We start from the raw sequence: 14,867 nt of genomic DNA on the forward strand, positions 1-14,867 counted from the left end.
AATTAAGTGGGCGGTCACCATCCGTGTCAGGGCCATCGCGAGGCCATTTCTACACACACCGACCACCGCGATGCTCAGATCCGTGCTGCACGTGGCAGGCATTGAAGCCACTTGGAGGTGGGCGCCATAGCGCGCCACCTGAGGACAGATTTATTTGTGCTCTTGCAGAATGTACAGGCGGCCTTGTTTTTCTGGACGGTTAGGGAGCACGCTGGCTCACACGGCGTCCATGGTTCTACATTTAGAATTGTGCCTTCACTCACATTCTTTCCATGCGGCTCACAGCTCCTGGACTGGAAGAAGTGGTCACTTTGCCTGGGTCGGTCCCTCAGAAGGATACCAGCTCCAGGCCGTGCAGACCGTGCAGGGCTCAGGCTGAGTTCTCTGGCTTTGCCTTTTTACTAGGGGTGGTACAAGGCAGTGCCCCCGACCCTGGCACTGGCACAGAGGTGGGGCCAACAGTGTGGGGCAGGTGGAGGCACCTTACAGGAGAGGCCGGCTCTGCAGTGGTCCCCGACCGGCTAGCTGTCTGGCCCTTGCGCCAAACTCTGAGGACGGCTGCTCCCAGGACAGGCTCTGCGGGGCAGCCTTGTTCTCTGCTACTGACGTCACTGACAAAGCTGCCTGCCGCTGCCCCCACCCGCCATGTCCCCCGTCATCTTTGTGGTTTTCGCCTTTTCTAGAATCTTAAACCAGATCAGAGGTCATGTCCACCAGCAGCAAAAGAACGCGAAGTAAGCTGGGAAGAGAGGACTGAGAAGGCAGAGAGAGCGAGCCGGCCAGCACAGGCCCGCTGAGCGGCTCTGCTCACGCGCCCCACGCCCCAAAGCAGTCCTGAAGTGAGGTTAGGAATGCCACGTTTCCTAACACTGGGGCCAAATGATGGGGTCCGACTACAAACCTCCCTGACTACAATGTCCTCGATGTCCCACAGAGGGAAATCTCACCAATGAAGCAAGTCCATTTCTCCAGCACAAGCGTTAGCATAAAACTCGGTTCCAAACAAGTCAATTGATTCAAATGTTCTTTAAAGGAAAACTGGCACAGATGGTCAAGAATGTAGCAAAAATTCTGACAAAAATGACAAAACAAGTGGCTAACATTGAGGGAAGTTCTACAATATGTAAACACATATGTGTTGGGAACTGCACATGGCGTAATGGTTACATTGCTAGAGTCCCATGTAGTTGCCCATGGTTCCAGTCCTGGACCCAGTGGCTTAAAACTCCTGCCAGGCACGTGTGTGTGTGTGTGTGCCCAAGGTCCCAAGAGGAGAATGGAGGAGAAGGGTGGCCATTCCCCCAAGGGGTGATTTCTTGCTTTCATCGCTCTGTCTCTCTCTCCCTCCCTCTCCCTCCCTCTCTCTCCCTCTCTCCCTCCCTCCCTCCCTCTCCCTCTCCTTCCCTCTCTCCCTCTCTCTCTCTCTCTCTCTCTCTGTCTCTCTCTCTCTCTCTCTCTCTGTCTCGCTAGCAAGTGCATATGCACCCTATAGCAAAAAAAGAAAAAAATAGTTTGCGCTCAGTGAGCTCCTTTGACCCTCGACCCCAGGGAGCGCAGGCACCTGATCCACTTTAGGGATGGGTAAACTGAAGCCCAGAGAGGCTGAGCAGTTTGGCTGGTGTCAAATCGCCAGGAGATCACGGTGCTGGGGCTCTAAATTTGCATTTTCAAATGTTAGCTCATATTTCACGTTGATTTTTTCATCTGCCAAGTTGGCCAGTGTTTTGACAAGTGGAGGAGGTACATGGGGTGGATAAAATTGAGGGGTTCACTTAGAGCCTCCCTGGGCCCTCTGAGCACTGAGCAGTGAACAGGCAGCCCTGCAGCAGGTGCTGAAGTTCTTGGGGCAAAAGGCGAGTCTCGGGGCTCCCGGAGAAGGAGCAGTATGGATGTGTCTGCTGGTTGTCGGGGGCCTGACACTTTGGTCCATGGGGCAATGAGGACCTGTTCCTTCCGACTTGTTATGAACATAAGTGCATGGATTCAGGTCCCCTGTGACCCTGGCCACTGGCAGGTTCGAGGCTGGAAGTGGTGACAAGCCCAGAGCCATGGACCTGCTGCCCTTGAGGAGCCCAGGGGGCAGGCGTGCAGTCTACAAATAGGTCCAGGGTACAGAGCACTGCAGACTCCCAGGGCCTGGAGCCACGTGAGCAGGCAACCCAAGGGGGCTGATCACCTCTGCTTTCTCAGTCCACAGGGCAGGGGAGTGTAAGAAAGGGCCAGAGGAAGGAAGAAAAGGAGGCACTGAAAGAGAAGAGAAGAAAGAAAAGGAAAGAGGAAAGGAAAGGGAAAAAGAAAGGAAGTTCTTGCCTTGAATCTGACAGTTAGCGGGTTCTCACGGGCCAGCTTGGGGAGGAAGGGGTGCGCCCTGGGAGCGGCCACAGCCAGGGTGAGAGAGCAGCAGACAGCATCCGTTTGGGGGTCGGCAGGTGGTTTTGGACACAGGTGACCCCATGTCAGGACTGAAGGCGGCCTGTAGGAAGACAGACGTCTCAGGGTCATAGAGGGGCCGGCCCCCGCACCCCGAGATGGAGAGAGGAGCCCTCGCCTGGCGGAACGGGGCTCGTCCACTGGCACTTGGACCTCGCAAACAGCTGGGCCTGCCCCAGCCAACCTCACCAAGTGGACACTTACCTTGCCTCTTCCTGGGCTATGCATATCCTCTGCCACTCTCACCCTGACCCCCAGGCCGGCCTGCCCCTGGCCTGCAGCTGGGCACATTATTTTGCTCCAGAAGTACAGCTCCTTACTCGAGGAATGTAGGCTGCGGTTGTCCAGAGCCGATGATGAAACGGGCTATTTCTGCCCCGGGACATCAGCAGGCCTCCGGCACCGGCTCCAGGAACACACACTCGCGGGTTTTGAATGTTTCCCTAAACAGACGCTCTCCTTCCCACCTTGGGAGATTTGTATTTGGATCTAGGTGGCCGGATAGTTTTAAAACACTCTGGACGGAGTTGGAACCGGGGTGAGGGTCTACTCGGGAGCAATTTCGCACTCCCCAAGTTATCTCTTACCCGCGCGGTCTGGATGTAAAAATAGCTGCTGAGGCTGTTTGTTTAATCTGACTGTTACTTGACACCACGCGGGTGTTGCAGTGTGGACTGCTTGCCTCTTCCACACCAAGAGCACCATTCGACTTCCCCGGCCGGGTCTCTGTTTGGGTAAGCTTCACAAACTTCCAGGTCTGCCGGCTCCGGGCACCGGTTTGGCTCGGGTGGGAGGTCTGTGAGCCGTCGGAGGTGGGAGTCTCGAATCCATTCTCCTCTTATCTCTGGGCAGTCCAGCTAAAGACAGAAAAAGAAGGAAGAAGTGAGGCTGTGGGCAGAGCCGGGCAGCTGGGAAAGCCGGGCTTGCTGGTTCCTGCGGAGGCCTGCCGAGCAAGCCGGGGGCACGTGTGCAGAAGGTACAATGCAAATACGGTCTGCGCTGTGTGGTGGGTGCGGGGGCCCGGGCTCACAGCAGGAGGGACGCTCGCTAGGCCAGGGTGGGCTGGGCATGGAGTCCTGAGCCTGGGGACTGCGCGAGGTGCTGTGTGTGCTCAGGACACGTGGGTGCCGAGGCTCCCACAGCACTGGAGGTGCCCTGGGGACGTGTATAGGGCCACGGTTCACACATGAGCGGCTTTGTTCCTCCAAGTCAGAGTCGGGGTGCTCTGCTCCCCCGTGCCTCAGGGAGCACATGCCTATGGATGTGCCCAGGTCCCCGCGTTGCTGAACAGGTGTTATGGCAGTGGGAGTTGGAGGAGGTGGGTTCTCTTCTTTGCCCCGGTGCTGGCCAGGCAGGGTCGTACCCACGGTGACAAGAGGAAAGTTGGGTATTGGGACATTCTGGCGTGCAGGCTCTGCAAACACGTGTGTCCCCACACAAAGCCCTCCACAGACATCCTGCTCCCACACACTCCAGGGGGCCCGACCAGACCCGCTGGGCAGGCGTGGCCAAATCTAAAATCCTCTGTCTCTCTCTCTCTCTCTCTTTTTCTTATGGGCAAGAATTGGTCATTAATTAAAAAAAAAAAAAAAAAAAAAACGAAAAAGAAAAGAAAAACAGTAAATGTGTGTAGAAAGGTAGACAGCTGTAAGAAAAGTTAAATTTTCGTATCTTAAAATACCCCTACAAGCGTCGGAATCCTGGAAAGTAGGCTCAGCGAACGTGCTCGTTAACAGTTTTCCAGCATTTAAGTCCCGTTACAGTAACAGTTCATAGACGACTGAGGGCCAGGCACCTGGTTTTGTAAATAAAGCTTTATTGGCACACAGCCGCTTGTTCATTTCCGTCCCGCCCGTGGTATTTTACACGGCACCAGCAGAGACGGTATGGCCGGCAAACTGGGAAGCGCTCACTACGTGGCCCTTCGCGGAAGCTGGCTGGCCTCTGCTGCACGAGAGCACGCCCTGAAATGGATCCATTTATAAAAACAAAACGAAGCAAAAAAGCATGGAAAGTTCCTGCCATTGACACCGTCTGTGAGCGGGACCCATCAGGTCTGGGGCTGGCTGGCTCCGGGGCCTCCTGCCCAGCCCCTGGGCCCTCCTTCAGGTCTGGCTGGCACAGAACACGCTCCGTTTGCCGTCGTGGTGCTGGGGTGTTAGCTTCGCCGTGGAGTCGCCAGACACACAGCGTGTCGGTCCGTGCGGCCTGGCCCTAGTGGGGCAGATTGTGCTTATCGGGATGGTTTATAAATAGCCACCTCCGGGTGACCCAAGTCCAACACACGTCTGCCCTGGGGCTTCGAGGGGGGAACTATTGTGCCTGCTTGGGTGACCAGAAGCTTGGGATGGGAGCGATGGTACGTGCTGGGGACGGCGGGCTGGGGGAGGCCTGAAAATGGAAGGTCTGGGTCCCCTGGGGCCCGAGGGGGAGAGCTGTGTGAGGCAGAGGGGTGGCCTTGCATCCCAGAGGAAGGTGTTTCAAAAAAATGAGGCGTGGGCGAATGTCTTTAGTTCTACTTCCCTGCTCTGACCCTGAGGCAGCCCTGGCGACCCTTGCTGAGGAGGGGAAGCCCCACGTCTCGAAATAGCTCTCGTCCTGTAGTCCCTGCCAGAAACCGCAGCAGGGAGACCTGCCCGAGGCAGCAGCGCTGGGCCCTCTTCACCTCCAGCTGCAGCCATGCATCGTGTTGGGCTTACGGCAGGGAAGCAAAGGGCATGACGGAAAGGCCACTTCGAAGGGGCGCTGAGCCACGTCCCCAGCAGGGTCTGCAGAGGCTGAAGTCACTTTTCTGTTTGATGGTTTAGGCCCCACTTTGCCAAAATCAAGCCAATCTAGAGCCCATAACTCAATCCAATGTTTCCTCTATTGGGTCGTCGGAAAAGTCATAATATATTTTTCTGTTTTTCTATGACTCTTCTAATAATCCAATAGTTAGCTGGGAAAAAAAAAAAAAAAAAAAACACCCTTCTTACTTGGTTCTGGAGGGTGAGTGATGTGACCAGAGGGAGGACACGACGGGCACGGGGACCCAAACCCCAAAACAGAGCATGTGGCACACACGCTGGCACAGGGATGTGTCACCTCCATGTAAGTCATCGCTGACTTGGGACATTCCCTGGGGAGGGGGCCTATGTGTGTGACGAACATGGTCTGAGTCACACAGGGCCTCCTGATGTCCAGGTGGAGGTGGAGCAGGTCCTCAGCCGACCTGGGTTCTCAGTGAGGGCTGAAAGCAGTGAGGAGCGAGGCGTGCTCCCCCGGGCCCGCTCATTCGGCCTCAGGGATATGACAGAAGAAGGTCTAAACAGCCTCCCACAGTGGCTGCTCTTAGGACTGGAGAGACCTCCCTCCTCAGAAGGAAGGGGAAAGGGATGTCCTTCCAGACCGTGGCACACAGTGTGGGATGGAGGCCTTCCTCGGCGCCCTCCGTTCCCCAGTGGCCAGCAGGCTGTGCCCACAGGCAGCACCGGGGTCCAGGAAAGCTCCCCTCTCCCAGAGGTGCCTGTACATCACTTTGGTGGGACCCACGGCTCCTCCCAGCCTCCCCGCTCTGGGCTCGCTTTCCTGCCTCAGCTGGCCCCATCTTTCCCTGAGAACCCCTTCCTGGGTGAGCTTGAGCTGCTGAGGGTCGGCAGGCTGGGCAGAGGGAGATTTTGTCTCAGCCAAAGGCCATCTCGAAGCCTTCACCTGAAGCTTAAAGAGGCAAAGGAGACTCTGATTTGCTTGAAAAGCTTCTGCAGAAGTTGTGGGGCCGGACCCGCTCTCTCTCCACTCCCCCCTGTGTCTGGAGGCCAGGGTCAGACCTTACAGTTCCTCGTGCAAGGCCGGGTGACCTCGGTACCACCCTTTGGTGTCCTGAGGCCATGGTTTTGTAACGCGCAGAGGGGCCAGACACACCGTGAGCTCAGCAGGACCTGAGCCAGGGCCTGGCTCCAGTCTGTGCCCTTCCCTCAGGTGGTGCTGCCCCGTCTGGACAGTTTAAAAAACAAGCGCTGCAGGACCAGCAGGTAGTGTAGTGGTTAAGGCACTGGACCCCCATGTGGCCAATGGCAGTTCTAGTCCCAAACCCAGCAGCTTGAAACTCACACTGGGCACATGCTCATGCATGTCCAAAACTCCAAGAGGAGAAGGGAGGAAAAGGGACTACAGCGTGGCCGTCTCCCCTGCGGGGCAAGTTCTCACTTTCTGTCTCTCTGTCTTTCTCTGTCTCTCCAGCAAGCACACATGTCCTGTAGCAAAAATCTCTCAAAATATATATATATATATATATGAGAGCTAGCATGGAGTGAGCACCTACTATGTGCCTTACAAGAAGGAGCTCACCTAACACACTGCCACGTGGACGCACAGCTTCTCCCCGGCACCGTCTGTTCCCAAACCTGAGGCCCCACTCCTAGTCTGTTCGGGCTCAGTAAACACTGAGCTGGAGGCTGTGGACAACCCATAGTCATTCCCCTATGCTGGAGGCTGGGCGTCCTAGATTAAGACCCCAGCAGAGCCAAAGCCTGGTGAGGGCCCATTCCCCAGTGGTGCTTCCTGCTCTGTCTTCACGTGGTGGGAGGCTAGTTAGCTCCCTGGGGCCTCTTTTATAAGGGCGTAAGCCCCATTTATGGAGGTTTCCTCCTCGTGACCTGGCTACCTCCCCTTCCTAATGGCATCACATTGGGGGTTTGGTTTCAACTTGTGAATGTGGGGGGACGCGTAGTCAGAACACGCCGTCTCCAGTGCTGGGCCTCCCCATCAAGTCCCTCCTCTGTGTAAGTCTGCTCCAGGCTCTTAGCGATCTCCCCTCTGCTCTGCGGTGAGGTGCTGATGAAGCACATGAGCGCCAGGAGGCTCAGCGAGGTGAGGGAGCTCACCGGGGTCGCAGGGCCTGGGCCGAGGGAGCACCGGCCTGCGCTGAGTTGCCCACGCCTCCCTCTGCTCTGTGCCAGGCTGGGCCCAGCTGGCGGCTGACGCACAGATGAGAGCCAACACTCTCTCGGGGCCTCGAGCTGCCTTCCAGCAGCCCTGCCCTCTGAGACCTTTCTCTCTCTCTTTCTCCTGGGTCCCCAAGCCTACGCTGTCCTCTGCCTGTTCTCCCTGTAGGGACTACAGTCCTGTGGGGATGGTGGCATTTCTGATTCATCTCTGTATCCCGCATATCCATGGCCTGCCCAGAGCTGGGCACAGAACAAGGACAAGCACGGCACACGCCAGAGCCACCGCCAACCATGAGACCCAGGGGCCCAGGTTCAGACACGTCGGCCCCCCGCCCTGCCGGTCACTGCGGTCTCCACAGCCCGCTCCCTGGGAACTTGCTAGGAATGGGACTGTCTGGCTCTGCCCAGACCTCGCCGCTGTCTACCAAGCCCCAGGGTGGGCGTTCTGAGGAGTGCGAGGACGGGGTCCCTTGGGGAAGGGAAAGGGGACACATCAAGCACTAGGAGAAGCTCCAAGGAGCTGCTGTGCTCATGTCACCTCATGTCAACCATCTTGCCTGGCGGAGGTGCATCTGCAGCTTTAAATTTACAAGGCTAGGGCTGGTCCTATGGCCTCGGGGCTGAGGGAGCTAGAGCCCACATGGTGGACTGTGGTGCGAATCCTGGTCACTTGAAAAGCATGCTGGGTACATGTGAGTGTCGAATCCTGATCCTGCCACTTGAAAAGCATGCTGGGTACATGTGAGTGTGTGCCTTAACTCATGACAGGACAGAAAAGTGGAGACATTAGGGGCGCCTTCTCCCTCTCCCTCTCCCTCTCCCTCTCTCTCTGGCAAGCACAAGGGCCCTCTGGCAAATTAAGGGGGATAAAGTGTAGACGGCTCACCCGGGTGGCCACATCCTGATGTTTTTCCTTCCACGAGGAATTCCATGGGCACCCCTCGTATCTGTGTCTTTTAACCCAGCGAGGCCCGTCTGCCCTGCCCTTCCCCGTCTGAGCCACCCACCCCTGCCTCGCCCCAACCTGCCGCCACCGTCTACTTCCCGGCCCCCAACAACAACCTCTGGCCGGGCCAGGGTTCTAGGGATCCCCAGAAGGTGTTCCTCACCCTGTCCACGTGAACGGTGGAAGAGGGAAGATGGCCCTGTCACCGCTCTCTCTCGGTTTTGCTGTGTTCGGGACCAGCACAGAGACCATGTCTGGACCCCAGCTCTGCTGCCCGCAGGCTGCGTGACCTGGACTGAGCTCAGCCTCTTTGACCCTTGTTTCTGCACCTGAGGCTCCTTTGGCCCTGGCCTAGGTATTTTCCAATTGCCGTAACCGCTGAGTGAGACCGTGGCACAGAGTGTGTGGCAGTGACCAGGAGCACGACAGGGGGAAGAGGTACGGGGATCGGCCACGCACAGGTGCTCAGAGGCCCTCCCAGCTCTGCTCCTCCACCTGGGGCATCTGGCCCTGCCGCACCAGTTTACAGCTGGGGAAGTTGGGCCCAGCGATGATGTGGGGGGCGCTGCAGCTCCAGTGTTTCTGGGGAGTCCGCCAGAGACCTGCCTCCTCTCTCTGCCAAGCCTGGGATGCTCAGGGATGCTTTCATGAGACTCCCTCACTGAGGCCTCTCTTCTTAGGGGCCAGAGAGAAAATGGCAGCGGAGGGACACCCTCAGCACCTTCCTCTGGGAGTCCCCGAAGTGGGCGCCCCCCAAGGCTCCCCACGTATTGTCCAGTCCATCAGTTAAGGTCGTCCTGCAACAAACACTTCTTAACCCTAAGGGGCTTCCGTCCATGAGGTCTGCCTTCCCCTCAGCTCCCAGTTCCCGAGACTAGCCTGGGGCACAAACAGGCAGAGCGGCTGGGCCAAGTGTATCCAACCCAGGCTCTTCACCACAGAGCCTTGTGCCGAGTCAGAGGGGGCAGGCCAGGGCTCCAAGGTCTTCGCACCTGGAGCAGATGGACAGCCAGGATACAGGTCTTAAGACTAGCTCCCAGGCAGCTGCAGGTGAGAACCAGAGTCCGGAGGCTGCAGGTAGCTCCCAAAGCCAGCGCAGTGCTGAGCAGAGGTTCGCAACCTGCAGCGGGCACCTCAGAAGCTGGCAGAAGAAGCTCCTTAAATGTAAGTGGCAAGGAACGCCTCTCCAGCAGCCCAAGTTTCGGGCCCCATCCTACCAGGTATTAAACCTCTCTGGACTCCATTCTTTCTCTGGGAGGAACAGGACTAATTACATGTCACAAGGTTACTGTGAGTTTTAATTAAATAGTAATAAATACAATAATTTGGGGTTATAAAGTGCCTATTTTTTTTGTAAGGAGGTTTTTGCCTTAGGACACATGTGCTTGCCATAGAGAGAGAGACAGAGACAGTGAGAGGGAAAGTAAGAAATCATCCCCAGGGGGAGTGGGGGTGGCCATGCCACAGACCCTTCTCCTCCATCCTCCTCCTGGGACTGTGAGCATACATGCACATGCACCCAGCGTGGGTTTCAAGCCATGGGTCCAGGATTCGAACCGCAGTCAACCATGTGGGAGTCCAGCTACGTAACCACTAAAGTGGCCCTAAAGTACTATTCTAAACCAGGTGCTTAGTTAGGGGAATCCCCTTGTTCATTCATTCATTCATGAACTAGTGAATGGCCTTGTCCTAGGCACAGGCACTGTGCAGACAGAGGCCAGTCACAGGCTTGGGGCCACAGGCCTCTAATTTTCCACCCCGGTGAAAGTCGGGTGTCACTGTAAACAGAGCAGACATAAAGGGGGCTAACAGGGGACCAGCAGTTAGTGTAATGACTGTGTTGCTGGGCTCCCGTGTCGTCAACCGCAGTTCGAGTCCCGGACCCAGTGGCTAAAACTCACGCCGGGCGCGTGTGCGTGTGTGCCCAAGATCCCGAGAGGAGAATAGAGGAGAAGGGATTGCGGCGTGACCATCCCCCCTGGGGGGTGATTTCTCGCTTTCTGTCTCTCTGTCTCTCTCTGTCTTTCTGGTGAGCGCACGTGCCCTATAGCAAAAACCTCTCAGAAAAAGGGGGGGGGGGACGCTAACAGGGACTCCTAGAGTTTCTAGCCTCAGACAGTATTTTTACAAAGCACTGCAGGTCCGAAGTCGTTATCGAGTCATAAAGTCATTTCCTAAGTTGCGCAGAGGTTTTTAAAATGAAAGCCGAACACAGCTGAGAATAGAACGGAATGGAGCGGAAGCATCAGGGCAGCCTCATAAAAAGGGTCAGCGGTGCTTCGGGAAGTCTGCCCGTGCGTGAAAGTACTCCAGAAGTCCATGGAAAATGGAATTGAAGTACAGGTTGATTCTGGTGCAAAAAAATGAAATTCATGCATAATTTTTTCATAATATACATTTCCCATGAACTTTCCAAAGACCTCCCCGCCTTGCACATACGTTTCGTGTGTGAGAGCGAGCATGTTCTTTGCCATGATGTATGTTTTTCCTACTGTGTGTCGAGGGGAACAAGTCAGAGGACCTGTCTGGCAGCCACTCGGGGAGGGCATCGCGTCGTCACTTGCTCGGCTTAGCCAGCACTCAGCGGCCTGACAGCACAGCGCAGGCAGCAGCACCCAGCGCTCCCCGAGGCCCCTGCTTGATTTCTCCCTCATGTCGGCCCCGTCATGCCCAGAATCCAGGATAAGACGTTCCTGGACACATGGGAGGAAGGGCAGAGGAAGCATGCAGGAATAGCTGAACATAACGATGGTAGCTGAGCGGCGTGCCGGGTGCCGAGCTGAGGCTCGCCCCCTGATTCTGCCGCAGTGGTCCTCGACCAGGGGTGATCATGCCCCCAGAGCCTTGGGCCATGGCAGTACTGCTGAGGAGGAGACACCAGTAAGGAACGCCTTGATGCGGCATGTGGGTCATCCATTTTACAGAGAAGGCCGGGGCTCACAGACGTGGTGTCATTTAGCCAAGCTTCTGCTCAGTGGTCATGAAGCAGTGCTAGAATCCGCACTCACATCCCAGGTGGACGCACTGTGTTGTTGGTCCCTGCACTGCTGAAAGAGCTGTTTGAGCCCCTGCAGCAGCTGCCCTGGCTGGCTGTGGTGTGGCCCTGCGGTTGGGTGGGGTCTAAGAGAAGGTCAGAAGACTCACAGGCTAAGCAGCAAAACCGTTTACACAGCTGCCCCTCCTTTCCCAGCTCTTTGCTTCTCAGGCGGTTCCGTGCTTGGGCGAAGGAGAGTGATCGGCACTCACCCCAGCTCTGGAAAGGCACGGGGAGGGGAGAGCCAAGCTGTGGGGACCCTGCTACCCTTCCAGATCTTTCCTGCTCCTCCTTGCACACAGCACTCCCTCAACACCAATGGAGTTACTCCTATAAGGATGAATGAGGGGCCAGCAGGTGGCAGGGTGGTGAAGGTGGCTGGATCCCACGTGACTGGCTATGTGGTTTGAGTCCTAGACCCGGCAACTGAGAACCTGGACAGGTGTGCACGTGCATGCCCAAAACCCGAAAGGGGAAGCAATGAAGGAGAAGGGACTGTGACGTCATTATGCCCCATCGGGAGGGAGTGGCTTTCTTGCTTTCCTCCTCTCTCTCTCTGTCTCTCTGTCTCCCTCTGGCACATACACACACCCTCTAGCAAACTTAAGGTTAATCAGAGAATCTCTGAGTCACAGGGAGTGAGGGCCCTTGTTTGGGAAGCATCTGCCCAGTGAGGTTGGGACCTGAAGGGGCACCGTGGAGGGGAAGGTCCAGGCACTCTGTCCTGGCCGCATCCAGCACACCTGGCCTCCAGGAGCTCCAAGGAGTGACCCCCCAACAGTGCCCCCTCCAGAGGAGGTCAGCAAAACGTGGGGACAGCGGACAGCTCACGGTCAGCCTTTGTGGAGTGAGACTCCACCTCGTGTCCTCGCCAAAGCAAAATCACGCACACCAGAGCCTGCTGGCACGCAGAGGTCCTGCCCTGCGCCACGCAGGGGCCACTGTGCCCACCTCTGCCAACTCTGCCTCCGTGTCAGATTGGCCGCAGTGCCCCGAATGGCTTTCCGCCCAGGGAGCTGGTGCTTACCCACTGCCTGGCTGACCCTGGCCCCTGGGGAGCAGGAAGGGGAGGCGGAGGGGACAGGCTGCTGGGAGACACTTGTTTGCTGCGACTTCTCTCTTCTCCAGTCACTTCTCAGTTTTCCTGTGACTAGGGTCCCTCTTAGGTCTGTGATGTCAGCTGTCAAGCACCTCATGTTTAGGGGAGCTGTGGGTGAAGCCTGCCCAGTGCTGGGCTCCCTACAGACATAGCCCCGGGTCTAAGCAATGCTCCGAAGCTTCCAGAAGCTTCATAGTCATAGCAGACAGCTACCCAGGCCAGAAGTCAGCCTCAGACTGCACTAAGCTCTATAGGAAAAGCATCTCTCATTCGACGCTCCCGAGGGCGGCAGAATGTCTGCAGCCACAGTGACCCCCCAGCACACAGCCACTTTTGTGAGTTCGACAAGCCAGTGAGCTGACTTGTTCAGTCAGTCTCTGCGAAGTTCCAGACTCCTCCCTGCAACGGGCTTCAGAGGCTCCTACACAGAGGATTTGTGGAGGTTTAAGGAGAATCCAGACAGCAACCGGGCCAGCACTGCCCTGGGGGCTCCTGGCACCACCACATCAGTGGACGAGGCTGGCTTTGTCCTCAGGCTCAATTTTAAGAGCCCTCAGCTTTTCCTGTCTACCTCCTCGGTGGGACCATTCAAGCCCCGCCAGCCTGCAGGCTAACACCTGCCCACTGCGAGTCAGAGGCCACAGCCATGTGCAATGACTTTATGCAAATCGAGCTGAGCTGTAGGTGCATGAGAGGCTCCGCCCAGAAGCCAGTCTGCGCCAATCAGAGGCGAACGCGCTTCCAGAGCAGCGCTGTCCCTGGGCCACTGCACTCAGCAGGGAGAAGGCACAGCTGTCCCTGGGCCACTGCACTCAGCAGGGAGGAGGCACAGGTCGGAACTGTCCGCACTGCCATGGCTGCGTCTCCACCCCCAGAATAGGGGTGGCACATAGTAGGTGCTCAGGAAGGAATGGTTGAGTGATGAAGCAAGAAAGAGCTTCAGGTTCAGCCTATGAGAGCCCACATTTTCTTCCAGAACAGTCTAAATAAGCTTGTAACTTCTGATTTCCAGAAGTCAGAAGGGGTGACGAGGACAGAGCAAGCTCCACTTTGGGAGGGCAACTACAAAGGAGTCCAAGGGCCAGAGAGGATGGCCCTGAGGCCAAGGACGAAGCGCAGCCTGGCTCTGACACTCGTGGGCCTCAGTAGGGACAAACGGAGCCCAGGGAGCCTCTATTTCCTCAGCTGTAAGACGGGAGGGAGCCTGCCCCGCCGAGCTTTCTGGAGGGACGAGTGAGCTCAGGCCCACGCAGCAGCTGACTGTCACTTGAATCACTGGACACGTACCTCTCCCACTTCGAAAGACGTCAACTGAGAAAGTCAATTTATCGTTCCCCTCTGGGGACTGAAAGTCTGTCCCCCCCAAATTCCTATGTTGAGACCCGAGTGCCCAGTGGGATGGTATCAGAAGGCAGGTAAAGGCGGAAGGTGCTTAGGCCACGAGGGCAGGGTCTTACGAACGGCATTAGTGCACTTATAAGGAGAGAGACGAGAACGCTCCCTCTCTCTCCTCCCCTCGCTCTCTATCCCTGCCGTGTGAGGACACAGCGAGAAGGTGTCCAGCCACAAGTCAGGGAACAGGCTCTCACTGTACTCCAGCTCTGCCAGCACTTGGTCTTGAACTCCCCAGCCTCTCAAACTAGAGCAAATAAATGCCTGTGGCCTAAGCCACCCTTCCATGGTATTCTGCCACAAAGCCCTGAGCTAAAACGCCCATCTCGTGGGGAGTAGAACGTGGACACGGCTGTTCCCTCCAAAACAGGAGGGCTGCTGGTCTAAGCCACCCTTCCATGGTATTCTGTCACAAAGCCCTGAGCTAAAACACCCATCTCGTGGGAAGTAGAACGTGGACAAGGCTGTTCCCTCCAAAACAGGAGGGCTGCTGGCAAGCACTCAGAGAGGTCAAGAGATTGGCCCGAAACTGAACAGCAGATCCGGAGTCCAGAGCAAAGTGTTGGAGTGGGCTGGGGCGCTGGAGGCGTGTGTGCCGTGGCTGGACCGGGGCCTCTGGGCTGCACACACAGGAAGCTGCCGGGTCAGTGCACGGCCCGTTCCTTAAGGCACGCCTGAGTCAATGCTTCGAAAACCAAGCCAGAGAGAAGAGTAAGACGAATCAATTCCAATCTGTGAGGGCCTTCTGGGTGTGATAAAGCCAACCTCTGTCATCTCCACTGTCTTCCTGCTTCCCCTTTACTGAGAAGCGAAAACACCACTCAATTAAGGTAATTAAATCCACCCGGAGATCGCGGGCTCGGAAACCACACTGCAGGCAAGTGGTCAAACCCAGCAGCGAGCAAACCCCAGTGGTTTCCTGCAGAAAGATGGCGGGCACCAACAGAACAGCCACATCCTCCACAGCCAGGGCATGCCCCGGCCCCACAGACGCGGGCTGCCGGCTAACCAGAAGCTGGCCCCCCAACACCACACAGGCCC

At 56.8% G+C, this 14,867-nt stretch overlaps 1 non-coding gene across 2 annotated transcripts in view; it reads left to right on the forward strand.

The window, feature by feature from the left end:
- The first annotated feature begins 2,722 nt into the window (after nucleotides 1-2,722).
- Nucleotides 2,723-14,867, forward strand: part of LOC102484754 (uncharacterized) — a 29,811-nt gene continuing 17,666 nt past the window's right edge. The window contains exons 1-2 of one of the 2 annotated variants that reach the window (XR_003547680.1): nucleotides 2,723-3,164; nucleotides 3,283-3,406. This is a non-coding gene — a transcript (uncharacterized LOC102484754). Of the gene's footprint in view, nucleotides 3,407-14,867 lie in introns of both variants that reach the window. The other variant, XR_003547679.1, reaches the window with a different exon arrangement.

Source organism: Tupaia chinensis, unplaced genomic scaffold, assembly GCF_000334495.1.
Source record: "Tupaia chinensis unplaced genomic scaffold, TupChi_1.0 Scaffold144750_1, whole genome shotgun sequence".
NCBI lineage: Eukaryota > Metazoa > Chordata > Mammalia > Scandentia > Tupaiidae > Tupaia > Tupaia belangeri.